The sequence below is a fragment of the Buteo buteo genome, chromosome 16 (assembly GCF_964188355.1).
Source record: "Buteo buteo chromosome 16, bButBut1.hap1.1, whole genome shotgun sequence".
NCBI classification, from domain to species: domain Eukaryota; kingdom Metazoa; phylum Chordata; class Aves; order Accipitriformes; family Accipitridae; genus Buteo; species Buteo buteo.
In genome coordinates this window covers 20,506,605-20,522,395 of record NC_134186.1, presented here as the reverse complement: position 1 = coordinate 20,522,395, position 15,791 = coordinate 20,506,605, and the positions used below count along the sequence as shown (strand labels likewise).

General features: G+C 43.3%; 1 protein-coding gene across 3 annotated transcripts in view; it reads right to left on the bottom strand.

Moving 5' to 3' along the window:
* TEAD1 (TEA domain transcription factor 1) overlaps positions 1-15,791 on the bottom strand; it is a 164,812-nt gene that overhangs the window by 92,804 nt on the left and 56,217 nt on the right. The gene's annotated exons all lie outside the window — the stretch shown is intronic.

Here is a 15,791-nt window from a genome sequence, read left to right as displayed (position 1 = left end):
GGCCTTATAACTGTTTTTCCTGTTTTCAGAAGTTTTTCTCTTCCCCACTAATTGACAGAAGCTGAACATCTTTTTCAGTGGAGGTCTGCCAGTTCATACAAGCGGAGGATGTGGCCCATATTTTTAAAAAGGGAGGTCCTTTCCACTGTTTTGCCATCTGCCAAGCTCTAGTTTAAGCTAATTAAATAATGTCAAGTTCTAGCAGGCGTTTTCAGGCCATTAGAGTTTTCCATTTCTGGACCCTTAAAGGTACCTAGCAAGTCTGGCTTCAGGAGAACTGAGCCATAGATTTAAAAGTGTTGACAATGCTGAACACCTTTTAAAAAGTCAGAAAATATCCTGACAGTTTGGACACTCTCTGTGGTTTCGATCCAAAGTGAGTTTTTGTAGTATCTGTGAATGTGAGCAAACAATCTTACACACTTGGAGTTACTGGGGTATTGCCTTCAAGGTCCGGTTGTTTCAACTGCATCAGTCGCTAAGTTGGATAGCATGGGAAACAAACCTGTGGTAGACTGAAGGGTACAGACAGCTTGCTCCTGATAAACAGTGAGGCTATTTATCACGTTGAATTGTTCCCCCCTTCTGCGGTCCTCACGTTGCCAAACTTGCCGACCCTTTGGTCCAGCACCTCCACAAGTTGCTCTACCCAGTGCCTCTTCCCACCCCACAGCACCCTATAGCCGCGACGCTGGCTGTGGAGATGGGCAGAAAGAAAAGCATTTTGTATACCTTCTACTCTTCAGTTACAAATGCAACAAGCATCGAAAGTCTCAAGAGATACCTATGTGAACAGTTATTCCATGTAACCATGGATTTCCTATCATTTGTAGCATTTTCTTTCCCTGTCTGCTATTCATATGATAAACCCACTTAGGCTACTGGTCTTAAAACAGACTGTAAACAGCCAGAGCAGAGATTGTCTCATCTTGCGTGCACAAGACCTACTACAATGGAGCCTTTATCCTGCCTGCAGACTTTCAGCACTGCTATAATTCAAATACTACTAATAATGATAGTGAATGTGGAATAGTATGAGCGAGACATTAACATGAACAGAGAATAACCCTCTATCAACCAGAAGCTCTATAGGAATAATGGAGTACACCAGCAATACTGGCAGGGTTTGCATGCATCCTGCTTTTTATCCTGAAAGAGCCAAAACCACCTTCCCAAATCTATGGAAAGACTGTTTCAAACACATCATATTCATTCTGAATGAAGCCTTTTTATCAAGATGCAGCAGCCCCACATGCCATTTGGGGCTAAAAAGGAGAATGACCTTTGCCAGCTGAAACTGTCACTGGGAAAGGGAAGGGATGCCACTGCGTACCGGCATGGCTCAACGACAAGTTCTGGCCTCTGGTCCGCCTAGGATAAAATGAGAATTACCTCAGTCTAAATCAGCCTCTCACCCATTGTACTGCCCGTTAAGAAGAAAAACCAAACCAAAACAAAACCCCAGCAAACCAAGCATTAATAAGGAAAATGTCCAGCAAACAAGAAAATGGTACTTCTCACATAGCCTCTCATGCCGGGAGCATCCTGGTTTCAGGCCAGACATAAATGCCAGATCAAGACACCAGTAAGATTTCACTGTCAGTTCAATGATACACTCACACCTTCAAGTAAGCCCCTATGGAGGTGTGTGCGTATGTGGACACACCTCTGTATAAACTTCAAACATGATTTAAGTATGTCATCCTAAACCAACAAAGTCGTACTAGCACAAATCCATGCCTACTGTAACTGAGTCATATGAGCACATGGCAGATATTTTAACACCACTTTAATGGCTAATATAAATAAGCCTAAATCTCCAGCATACTTTGATTTATGTGACCACAATAGCTCTCCTCCTTCCCTTCCTAATTAATTTATCACATATGGAACCAACACTCACAGATTTCCCTTGAAATGATGTTAATGTAAAGGAAAACAAATAGGACTACAATGTTCAACACAGCTGACTAGTGTACAGAGATGTCTTCTTAATGAACAAGCTGGAGCTGCCTGAAATGGCCCAGGTTTGGAGGGAGGCAAGTTTCCTCAAAGACCTGGACAAAGGTCTGTGCCTGCAAGGCTCACGGGCTTGAGAGTGTGTTACAGGCAAGGGAACACTGCGTGGGGCAGGCTGCGAGACGCTGTAAAATAAGGCCCAGAAGCAAAGCAGTATTTTAAAATGCACAGTATTCCTAGCAAGTCACATGCTTTAAAACTGGATGTAAATCATTACAAACTTCAACTTTTGTTTCCACAGAACTTTTTTTAGCGTTTTTGCTTTCACACGCAGGGCCCTGTTCAGCATCTTGCTGCCATGGTGTTTTTCTATCTTGACAATTCACTTCCGTGAGCAGGCATGCAGCCAACTCAAATGAGACTCAACGCAGTGAAAAGCCCTTCAGGTAAACAGTGTGATAAGCTAAACTGCAAAAACGAGACAATGTTTTTGGACTATGAGGCAGTTGCTATGGAGACGGTTGCTAATTAACTGCATTCAGCCAAGAGAACAAAGGGTTTAAGGGCAGACAGGACTCTGTATCTTAGAGTGAGCAATGCATAACGTCTTATGCAATCTGCACATCTATCATATCTGGAATACCTGAGCCTTTGCTTAGGTTGCAAAATACCTCATAAAATGACAACAGGGGGCTTTATTCCTTTAAATTTGAACTAAATTTTAGGTAATTAATGATCCATCAGTATTTAAAAAACAAACAAAATCCTTACTTAGAAGTCACGGGTATCATGACTTAATGCATCAAGTCAGGACTTTGATGTATTAAACATCAAAATTATTTACGTTCATTCAGAGTTACTGCTTTCACAATGTATTGGGTTTGCATGGCAAGGTGTTGGTAGCAGAGGTGCTGCAGGGGTGGCTTCTGTGAGAAGCTGCTAGAAGCTTCCCCCGTGTCCAACAGAGTCAATGCCAGCCAGCTCCAAGATGGACCCGCCACTGGCCAAGGCCGAGCCCATCAGCGACGGTGGTAGTGCCGCTGGGAGAACGTATCTAAGAAGGGCGGCGGGGGGGAGGGGGGGGGAACAAATGCACAACTTCAGACAGACAGAGGAGTGAGAATATGTGAGAGAAAGAACCCTGCAGAGCCCCAGGTCAGTGCAGAAGGAGGGCAGGAGGTGCTCCAGGTGCCGGAGCAGAGATTCCCCTGCAGCCCCTGGGGAAGACCACGGTGAGGCAGGCTGTCCCCCTGCAGCCCAGGGAGGTCCACGGGGGAGCAGATCTCCACCTGCAGCCCGGGGAGGACCCTATGCCGGAGCAGGGGGATGCCCGAAGGAGGCTGCGACCCCATGGGAAGCCTGTGCTGGAGCAGGCTCCTGGCAGGACCTGTTGCCCCATGGAGAGAGGAGCCCAGGCTGGAGCAGGTTTTCTGGCAGGACTTGTGACCGCATGGGGCACCCACGCTGGAGCAGGCTGTGCCTGAAGGACTGCAGCCTGTGGGAGGGACCCCACGCTGGAGCAGGGGAAGAGTGTGAGGAGTCCTGCCCCTGAGGAGGAAGGTGCAGCAGAGACAACATGTGAGGAACTGACCCCAACCCCCATTCCCTGTCCCCCTGTGCCGCTACTGGGGAGGAGGTAGAGAATTCAGGAGTGAAGTTGAGCCTGAGAAGAAGAGAGGGGTGGGGGAAGGTGTTTTAAGATTTGGGTTTCTTTCTCATTATCCTAGTCTGATTTGATTGGTAATAAATTAAACCAATTTCCCCAAGTCGAGTCTGTTTTGCCCATGACAGTAATTGGTGAGTGATCTCTCCCTGTCCTTATCTCAACCCCCAAGCCCTTGGTTATATTTTCTTTCCCCTGTCCATCTGAGGAGGGGAGTGATAGAGCAGCTTTGGTGGGTACCTGGCATCCAGCCAGGGTCAACCCCTCCGCACACAGCTAATAAAAATGCCATCGAAAAATCACTTTTAAGACAATATAATGTACCTAATCTATTATTCTCTCTTGCACCTCAACAACTATTAGCTTACAATGCTTGGAAAGCTTAGAATAATTAATTCTTCAATTCCTTCCTAAACAAAGTTCTTAGAAATACACCTTGGACCTAAATCCTGTATTTACATTAAAATAGGCTATTTTGAATGGACATTGAACTACATTATTTTAAAGAGCTTATATTCTGGGATAGCTATGTATTATGACTGTTTACTATTTCTATAATGCACTGTAGGCCTACAGTACTCTAGAAAAAACATGAATTTTTCAGAAGTGGCATAAATCCCAGAGCAGCATAGTTCCAGCTTATGGTGTCCCCATGTGTTACTGGGGAAACTGCCTGGACACACAGCAGTCCCCTGCAAACCCATGGGCCAGGGCATTCGCCGAGAATTGATGAGCCTTGCCAGTGGGCAAAAGCCGCACAGGCTGTGCTCGGGCCAGACCAGGCACCTCCGTACTGTATGCGGGCAGATCCTAACTCACTTTTGAGATGAAGACTTCAAAAGTTGACCTCTTTTCCTAAGTGAAAGCTGAGAAAACCAATAAAGAGCCAGTTAGCCTTATGAGAAAGCCCCTTCCATTAGAGATGAAAAGCCAATGGATAAAATACATCTGTGCTAACACAAGAATACTTTAGGTCTGGGTAAACAAGGCAACATTTTTCCTTTTTAACTCATTAAATATGTGATTTAAATAAAAACTAAACAGGGATTATTTTTTTTAAATGACTTAGATACTGTTAGGATTTAAAGGGTCACAATCAATTTTGAAGTTAAGTCCTTACTAAGGGGAATGGGATGAGTTCACACCTCATATGAGGGTATTACTTCAGCAAAGCTTGCTGCACACTGAACAAGCAGTATATTAATTTACTACAAGAAGGCCTAAGGTTTGGGGTTTTTTTGACATTTTAAATTATGAGGCATCTGCAAACAGATCCTAAATCTGAATTGCACATGGATTTTCCACACCAGCTAATTCAGATTGCCCCTAGACATCCCCTCCAGCATTAATCACTCACCCACACTACTGTAGTTCATATTTCTTTTACAGAAACAGAGGTCTGCAAGATTCTTAAACTCTTGCCTAGAAAATAGAAATTATTACTTACGTGGCAAACTAAGTTTTAAACATAAGGGACCCAATTCTGCCTTCAGTTACACTGCCATAAATCTTTAACAACTCCATTAGATTTATAACAATGTAACTGAGGAGGAAATTGAACCCAAGATATTTTCTAAATCAGGAATTAAATAGCAGAATTTTAGCTTGGCACAGAGTAAAGACCTCTTAGATTATGTCTTTGGATAAGTTTACATACTTTTTTGTTCCTTGAATAATGATGTTATGAACAAATTAAATCATCTTATTTTCACCAGCCTCTATATTACTTTGGGGAAGGACCACATCATCTCATGGAGCATCAACATGGGAGTAAATATTGCCTCACTTTCCCACCCACTTTCTCTCTCTTCTCCATATAAATGTTAGACTCTTTATAGCTGTCCATTATTTGTACACAGTATATAGCACCTTAAGGACCTTTTCTTGTTTGGTTTCAAGGAACTACCATATTAAACAAATGTCTGATAATAATAAAATGGCATTTAGCCAACTCCCTTATTAGAGGTGCAAGGCATCCTATGGTCACATTATGCAGAGACTGTACTTTTCAGAAGATGCAGAGACTGTACTTTTCAGAAGATGCAGCTTGCTCTCCCAGCACACAGGATGTGGTGCAGGAAACATGGTTTTGCCACAGTAGCCCTAAGCTCCCCAAGGGTCACTGGATAAACTGTGAAAGGGGCCCCTTCAGCACTAAAACATAGATGGCACTGGGGGGAAGAGGGCTCAATTACGAGCTCTGCTATAAAACTCTTGATGGCATCAGATAAGTTATTTAATCTCTCTAGACTTCTTTTTCTTCATTGGGTAAAGGCAGCTTGCAAAACTTCCTGTCTTGTAATTTTAATAGAAATGTTTTTTTCATGGCTATTTCACCTCATTTTTATCTTTGCTTAGTATTTCCAGTTCTAATGCATCTTTCCTATTATTTCCCACTTTGCTAACCTCATATGCAGAGTCCATGCCGTGCCTACCAGCTCTGTGCGTGTCACACTCGTAGAGGTCAGTGGGAGGCTGTAACCTGGGACAACTGCTACCAAATGGGGGCTGGGAGACATCAATAGCCTTTGAGGTGGCCAGGCCAAGCCAAAGGGTTTTCTGAATTGTCCCACCTGCTAATGACACTCCTCTGGCAAGCCAGCTATATAGATCCAATAGTCTTTCTTCACTGCCTCGCAGGATGGAAAATTCTGTGGGTGGCTCCTCCATACGCTATCCCTTACAGTAATTCTCTTCGGCACTTTCACAGCCTCTGGTGATTAGACTTCCTATAGCTAAAAATACACCATGCAGTCTAAATATGTAACAGACAATATATGCCTGCATACCTCACCTGTCTAAATATATGCCTACATATCTAATAACTACTACAAATATGAATCATAATATTTCTTTACAGATAGCTCTCACATTAGGTTGCTTTCCATTGCCAAAGCAAAGAAGGAAGCTTCCAGCCAAGAGGTAGCCAATTCGTTGTGTGTAGACCTCCTTGTTGAGGTCTCTTAAATACATTTTAATTGGCTGGAAAGGAACACATATTCACACACATACACATATTTGCATATATATGTGTGTGCATATATGTAAGCACTTATTTCAGCATTAATTGTACTAAAAGGTTTATTGCTCACAGTCTATCCAATGAAGAACTAAATAAATGAAAATGCAAATCTTGTTCAAAGAATTAAATGCTGAAGTTACCAGATCACATGAAGGCATCTGTTAATATGATTCAAAGACTACTTTCACTATGGAAAATTATTTTACTACTTATCTACAGTTGTCAACAATACCCATAAACAACAGTAAGCCTGCTGTCCCTGACCACCTGGAATTTGAACCATTTGGTTTAACATTTTCTTTTTCCCAGTTTCTAAGACAGTAGTGTTACCTGTTAGTTTAGGGGTAAAACTGATGCTGAATCTAAGTGGCTGAAGATGCTTTTTTCATCTGTGTTCCCTACTCACTTGCATTGCTAGCATGACACAAGAGGCAATTTAAACTATGATTTCCATTTAAGTAATGCTTTTCTTTTCCATGCTAAACAAACACCAGTTGATGTTAAGGTACAAGTAAGCAAAAGTGAAGCAGCTTCAGGCAAATAAGCTTGAAATGTTTTAGTTTTGCGGCAATGATTAGACATGCTGAAAAAGCATTTCGTTCCTTATCTGCAAATGTAGTATAATCCACCTCATGTACTTCCACACAGATTACAGGAATATGCTCCCCAGCACCCTCAGGCATGTATTCTGTGCTGCTGTCCCCAAAATTATCAGACATCAAGTCTGATACTATGGCCTACAGACAAACCAAGATTCAGTCCAAGCCAAATCCATCACTGCTTGTTGGGTCCCCTGTCTATCCCCTCCAAGGAGGGCAACGAAACAAGGAATTGGGTTGATGATCTGATCTTTTTTTGTGGCTCATACGCATGGTAACCTCTGGCAAGCTTACTGCCCCCTTGCAAAGGCAGGCCAGATTTTTTTGCTAAGTTTAATTCTGTGCCAAGTTCCTAAATTCTATCAGATTTTGTGGGTGCAAAACAGCCCCATCTCTGGATTTCTCTTTTTTTTTTTTTCCTTTAAACAAGACAGAAAGGAGATCTCAGTAAAAGCATGAAATCTGCCTACATCCAGGAAAATCCTCAGGAGGCTTGACCTAGTTGGAGATGGCTGCTGTAGGAAAGCTATAATTAAGCAGTTGCGATAGTGACACTGAATTCTCACACCAGAGAATGTGTGTGTTGACCACAGTTTCTATTAACAGTGCTTATTTGAGTCCTCTGTAGGTAAAATTGTAATAGTGTTTGACTGACATCCCAGCAACTCCCATGGTGTGCAATGCTTTCTCAGGGTTTCAATTTCCTTGTGAATTTAGGATGCATTGTTGTCCCTTTTACAATAGGTCTAACAAGCCATGCTACTTCCCTATGTTTAAAAAAGCATTCATGAGATGGAATTAGCACATTTATGTTCATCTCTCTCCTCCTCCCCCAGTTTGTATTATTTTTGCTTACAAAAACGTGTCCTTTAATCATCCAACATAAAAATTTTAGTATGCCTAGAACAAAACCAGAAAAGCTTCAGAAGAGCCTTTTTCTATTAGCTAAACCATTACTTCTACTGAAAGTCTGTAAACCGTTAATCCATTAGTGTCCAATTCCTTCAACTATACGGTCAGACTAAAATCATCTGGAAACTCAGACTCTGAAGTGTTTCTCTCTGATGTTCCAGACCAAGTGTCCCATCCTAAATTGTTTGTAGGATAGGAAAATATTCATACAATCGTATGACTACAACTTCTCAAGGGCATCACAAAAAAAAATGCTGAATGCATCTGTGAGGAAATCCCTGTAAGACACAGTTAAGATACATATTAATTTTGAATAGCATGGACCTCAGGGAATTGTGTAAGACTCATGTCACAACAACCACAGCATTTACTCTCCAACAGTTAGCCTGGGCTCACGCCTCTGAGGTGTGGGATGGGATATAAGCCTACTTCTCAGGAGGCTGCATGTCCCCATGTCATGGTTTAACTCTAGCCAGCAACTAAACACCACGCAGCCGCTCACTCACTGCCCCCCCGCCCAGTGGGATGGAGGGAGAGAATCGGGAAAAGAAGTAAGACTCGTGGGTTGAGATAAGAACGGTTTAATAGAACAGAAAAGTAGAAACTAATAATGATAATGGTAACATTAATAAAATGACAATAGTAATAATAAAAGGATTGGAATGTGCAAGTGATGCACAAGGCAACTGCTCACCACCCGCCAACCGATGCCCAGTTACTCCCTGAGCAGCGATCCTCCCTGCCCCCACTCCCCCCAGTTTATATACTGGGCATGACATCACATGGTCTGGAATTCCCCTTTGGCCAGTTTGGGTCAGCTGTCCTGGTTGTGTCCCCTCCCAACTTCTTGAGCCCCTCCAACCTTCTTGCTGGCTGGGCATGAGAAGCTGAAAAATCCTTGACTTTAGACTAAACATTACTTAGCAACAACAGAAAACATCAGTGTGTTATCAACATTATTCTCATACCTAGCTCAAAAACATAGCTCTGTACCAGCTACTAGGAAGAAAATTAACTCTATCCCAGCTGAAACCAGGACACCCCAGAAAACCAAAGATGCTGTAAAAAGTTGTTTGTGCTGCCACTGTTCTTTGTTCCCTGTAGTGTTTTGTGATCGCACCCACACTGCGCAAATCCACTAGGGGAGAGGGGGAACATTAGGATGAAGTTTCCCTCCCAACATGGTTCAGATGCCTGGCTTTCACCACTCATCTCACTGGCCCCAGCTCTGCCTGGCTTGAACAGCCGGCTAGGAGTCTCCGATTCCAGCAGCTCTTAGATGCTGGTGCAAGCCATGGTGATGGTGGTGGTGCTGCTGGTGGTTAAGGGGTCAACTTTTGATCAATTTTTTTTTCTGTTACTGGTCATGTAAGATGCTCTCTGCACTGTCCAAGTCTCTCTCTTTATAAAACTACAGGTTCTATTTTTTCTTAACCTCTTCTGCTTCCCTAAGGATGCCCAGAACAGGGGTGTCTAACATGAATATAACTCACCTTCCACATCCCCCCATAAGCACTTTACTGGGGATGTGGGTCAATGGGCTGTTGCTATGATTGTGTGAGATAATTCAGCTGGTATTTGAAGCTGGTAACAAAGGAGACACTTCTACCATAATCTCATACCAGTCCCATGAAGAGGAATCCAAACCTGACAGCCCATCATAACCCCCAAGAACATGTGGGCCTTAGTTGTCTAACTCAAGTTGTCCCCAGGCTGCCTGAACCAGAAGGTGTTCACCTAACATGCTCCTAGGATGGATCCCAGTTCTGCAAGGAATGAGATCAAATAAATGAGAAAATTTTCTTTTTTTGCTATCTACCTGTAGGATTTTCAATTATCTTGAGCTCTCAGCACTATGCAACAAACTAACACTACATCAGCCCGATCAAGGCTGTTTTAACTTCCTCCTAGCATGACAACCCTGTTTCTTAAGGCTGCAAAACTATGCCTTCTGCAATTACAGGATCACAAGTTCATCTTGTGAAATCAGTGCTGCAAGAAAATTGAGTTAATATAAATCATACTAGACAATAACCTAAACCTATCCTGGATGTTATTCTAGTGAGGTTGCATCACTTCAGTGCTCTCATTTTAACGTGCGTCATTTCTAAACAAGGGTTTTACTAAAGGAACAATGTCATAAAGGCAAAACATCCTCTTACTCTGTTTAGTATTGCCATTTGAATAGGACTAGCCATTAAATGACTCTTAAGTAGTCAAATGCCTGATCTGAACCTGCCGTTGTAGCTTCCACCTAGTTCCAGGCAAGAACTAATATTGCTAGTAACTCCTCTATACAAGGGTACCTACTAAACACTAGAGGACTTGGGCAGCAGCCATACAGTTTACTTGACATTGTTTCCCCATAAACAGGCTACTAACAACTGTCTGTGAGTTCTTCTTTATATGGATGACTGAAGAGAACATACTTAGTGAAGACAGGACAAAAACCAAAGTGCTAAAAAGCACTTCCAAAAGATGTCCTGCTCTTTTTGATGCATAATTTTTCAGCAAAATTTTCTAGTATAACTTCCCATTTCATTTAGAATACATCATCCTCCTGACCCAACACAGCCAAATGAAGTACTTGATTGCTGTGCCATGTATGACCTTGCACAACATTACTCACACTTCCACATGTGGTGCTTCCCACAGCCTGCTCTCTTCTGCCTGCTCCCCAGGTAGGAGCTGATACCCTTATCATACACAACTCTTACAGTCCCACTTAGATTTTTTCTTGAGGACGGCAGCTTACAGCCGGGGGGGGGTAGATTTTCTATCTTGTGAAGAGTCTGCCACTTTATCCCAAACCATTGAAAATTTACTCTTGAAAACCCAAATAGAAAGATTAAACCCTGTTCCCCCACATTTCAGAAATCCTCGACAACTGCTCAGCTCACAAAACCAGATTGCCTTCTTGCAAGCACAGCATGCTGATGTTGCAAGAACATCACCAGATTGCAAAAACGTTTATGGGCAGATTTGTTCATAATCTGAGTAATTTACGTAGTAACTTTTCAAACAGACACTGTATCTTTGGACCTTCGTTCTCTTCACTTTTAACTGATCGCTCAGCACAGGCTTGCAGCTTGCCTTCATGCATGCACTCTGCCATGACGTAATACAGTCAGCAATCACAGGATTGCAAGACTGTTTCTAGACAGATTTGTTTACAATCTAAGAAACCCAAATAGTAACTTTCATAATAGGAGTCCTATCTCCAGTGCATATTGTGTATGTTGCTGTGAGACCAGAAAGAAAAAAAAAAAAATACAAAACCATACCTTTGTACAATGATTGCAATAACAGATGAATAAACATGCAACCTGATACTTCACATCTGGTATTTCATCACTCCAAATACCTTATTCGCATTCAAATATATTTAATACTGTGGAAACTTTATAAGGTAGTGATGTCTTTATAGAGGCAGTAACTTGCATGGAACTTTTAAAATTAAAAGCAATAGTAAAAATAATTTGTAACATGTTACTGTATTCTTCATAAAGCTAGTTGCCTTGCAGTTTCCTAATAGAAACCCAGAAAGACACCTAATAATAGCAGTTAGCTACAGAATCACACAAACCTACAGAATAGGATTTCTTTTGCCGATGTACTAGTTCAAAGTTCAATTTTAATATTCAATTTATACAAGGTGCTTTGGAAATGAAGACTACTATTACTCATTGTGCAAAAATTCTATCATCTGAGCAGAAATTTTTATGGAAGTATCATTTTCCCTTTACTGTCATGGTAATGCAGGCCAAGAGATTTTATGCATGACCTAATAAACATATACAACAGTTTTGAAAGGCTGCTATGCACCTTCTCATGTTAATTAGTACTCATTCTTCTCTGTAAAACAACTAAGCACACTACAAAACTTCCTTTTTAAATAATCATTAATACACTCTTAAGTAGTTTTGTTGCAGAGATGAATACCTCCAATGTAAACCACAATGACTAATTTAATTTGTAATTGAAGAGCTGTTTATAGGTCTCAAAAATTAAGATTAAACTATTTTCTTGTCTTAAAGGCAAAAGCCACCTTTGCTACCTGGAGGCTAAGTTAGCAATGCCGATAACAACATGCCTGCAGGCGTTACTACACTTGCTAGCAACTTATGTTACTTTGGCATTGTCCCTAAAGCTGCACTAAAGCTACGTCTTGCTATAGCTAAATTTAAAAAAAAAGATGAAAACACGCACACAGGGCCAAATCCATTCCCGTGGTAACTCCAGTGACTTCAGTGTTACACCAGGGATAAAAGTAGGGCTGCGTTTCACAGCAGCTTTCATTCTTGCAATCTTTTCCAAAACACTCTCCCAGGACCAAAGACAAGCACAGGCAAATATCCTGCCAGTAAGTGAGTTCACAGGAACTGCTACAAGTAACTAAACTGTCAGCAGTAAAAGACCAACAATTGGAACACAGTACGAATACAGGACAGCCAATGCCCTCTAATGGGCTAGAGTTTTACTATGTGCTGGATAAACAAGGACACAGAAATTCATTGGAATTACTCTCTGAGAGGGAAGGCAAATTATAGGGTGTCCCACTTCGTACTAGTGGATGATATTTGTGTTTTATCAATACTTCTTTTGAATCGGTACAGATGAAAAAAATTCTTACCAATACCTTGTAAGACAAATGAAAATGGCTCTGAGTCGAGTCTTTCCTCCATGGGCTACACTCAACTGCTTCCACAAAGAGTGTGAGCATCAACTTATAGATGTGTTCCTCTATCCTTCTTCAAGCTTTCATATTTATTCCCTCCTCACCTTTTTTCTATTTTATTTACTACTAGTCAATACCATAGTAGGAGCAAAACCAGAACTGTAAGACCATCACAACCACACAAGCGCACACACACAGGAAGGGGGAAAAGGAGTGACAGATAGTGCTTTACTGCAGAAACCTTATCACTGGTCCCTTGGCCTTACAGCACACTCCCTTTCTCTCAAGAATTTCCAAACTACGGTTCCTGGAATTTACCCCTCTGAACCAAAACAAGCGTCTTTGCTTCTTACCCAATCTCATTTCCTATAAATTTTAAAACAAGTCTCCTTAAGTATTTATTTTGTTTTCTGAGGGTTTCTTCAAGGAGCCATAACCCTGTGCTGGTGGCAGGGTCAGCAGCAGCCCGAACTGCTCCTGGTCTCGCACAGGTCTCAACTTTGTCCTTACAGCCGGAGGATGCCCCAGGGCCAAAAAAAAAAAGTCAAGATAACCCCTTCCCCCTCCCCAGCCACTGGGCCCTGCAACCCTCTTCTGCGGGGGTAGGATCAAAAGTCTTTTGTTCTCCTCATCCTCTGGTGCAGCAAGTTACTTTTTTGGGAAGGCAAGGGGAGAGGAAAACGCCTTCCCCTTCCCTTCCCTCCTCCATCCAAGATCACAGCTGTAGAGGAACAGCTGAAGCGATTCAGGCTGCCCGGAGAGGTCACAGATGTCCCTCGGTACCACTGGGGTGGCTCTGCCAGTGCGAGCCACGCTGCTGCTGCCCAGATGGCACCGCGGGCAGGCACCCCTCGGCCACCCAGCCCCCGCCACCCCACCGCCCCCCAACCCCCGGATTTCAAGCCCCCCAGTCCTGCTCGAGCAATCCTCCAGGTCCCCCCCAGCTGACCGACCAGGAACCTGTACAGGGCGCTCTTAGAAACGCCACTTTTAAGGATGATTTTAGACCACCACAACGAACAGTGAAGAAACTGGCTTCTGCTTACGCGAATGTCGCAAAGCTCTCGTTAAATCAAAGGCAGAGACCTAAAATCTTTCTTCAAGCAAAATCTCTGCTCTTCTCAAAGACTTTCTGCAAAGATAAAAAACTACAATTGCTTAACTTAATCCACACAGATGATCATTATATTTGCCTCCGTAAAGATCATATTTGTTCTAGTGCCTATATCTAAAGGTAATTTCAGTTAGAAAATGAAATGGTGCTCTCTTGACCTTTTGCCTTACATGGTTCATGAATTACTGACACATTACAATATCCCCCAACACTATGGAAGCTTAGAGATATTGCAATGTCTCTCTTGTAAGTGAAATAAACTTGGTATGCCACTAAAAGGCATTAAATTATTTTCATTATGCCACACAGAATCTAAAACACTTACACTGTTTTGATTTCAAAATCCTTGGAGAACAATTATGCTCTCAGGGCCATAAGACTCTATTAGAAAGTCCTCAGAAACCTAGCATGGTTTCAATAAATCCTCAAACACTACAAAGCAGTTACTCAGCTTGAAGAATGAAAACATGAGTTCATCCACTGCAAAGACAGGATGTAAATTCTGCTCATACAGTACTCTGCACTTCCTAGCACATTTTTTTCTTCTCAATCTGGGCAACGCTTTAAGTCAAGTTTTCAGCATCAAACGTGCATACCTCCTTTTTTGACTGAAAATAAAAATTATTTGATTTGGGATGAGCATAAATAGATGAGATGTGCATATATGCTTACGGTATTACTAGTTAGCAGTATTAATCAGCAATTAGATACGCATAAATAGTTTATACGTATATAATTTAACAAACGTTAACATTCAGGATTATAGAACCATTAAATTAAATCAGTGATTGTTAAAACGAATAAGTATGTTAATTTCTTTCATTTACACGACGGCACAAAGAATGCTTCAAAACACGAAAAATCAGATTTCAGGGGTGATTGCTGTGGTTGTAGGGATCCCGATTTAAACAAACGCAGCCCCCCTGGTTTTGGCCGATGAGGCTGTTCAAGCCTACGTAGAGCTTTTGAGCATAACTACACAATAAGCTTGTTCGTATATACGTGCTTACGTCCTCCTAGAGAGAGCGCAACCTTCTAACTAAGCAAATCGCCTCCCCTTTCCGAAGGAAAAATACCGCCAACGAAACGCAGCCGAAACAGGCGAAACGGGCGCGAAGGAGAGGCCGGGAGAAATGATATTCCCCCGTGCAGGGGGAGAAGGGGCGGGGGGAAGAGAGAGAAAAAAGCAAACACCCAAGCAGGAAGCCGGGGCCCGCAACTTTCTGCCAAGGGCAGCTGAGATGCTTCATCGCGACTCTCTTGTTTCCAGACGCGCCGTTTCGGGCGGCCGCCCGGGTTCCCGAGGCAGCTGCGAAGGGAGGCCGGGGGGGGGGGCGGCTCCTGCCCGCCCCGCCGGCAGCGGCAGCGGGGTCCCTCCTTCCCTGACCCCGGGCGGGGAGGGGGGGGCACAGCTGGTGGCAGCTGCGGCACCATCTGCTCGGGGCTGCGCCCCCCGGCCCGGCCGCCCCCCTCCTCCTCCTCCCCTGGCCCCCGGGCCGGCCCGGCCAGGTAGGGGCAAGGTCGCCGGGCAGCGCGCTCCCCCCGCCGGGCGCAGCCACCGGCCGCGACCGGGAGTTTGCGAAAGAGAAAAGGAAAAAGCGGCGGCGAGAGAGAGAGAGAGAGAGAGAGAGAGAGCTGGGGCGGGCGGGCCGAAAGCTGCAGAGCCCCGGACGGGGCGTGCGGAGGCCGGCATCCCTCCGCCGAGCGTGGATTTGCGGAAGGCTGTCAGTACATCATCTGATTTATTGGCGTTTGTACGGAGGGAAGGGGAACGGGGGAAAAAAAAAAAAAAAAAAAAGAAAAGAAAGGCACAAAAGCACCCCGAACTCGCCTCTCCCATCGAG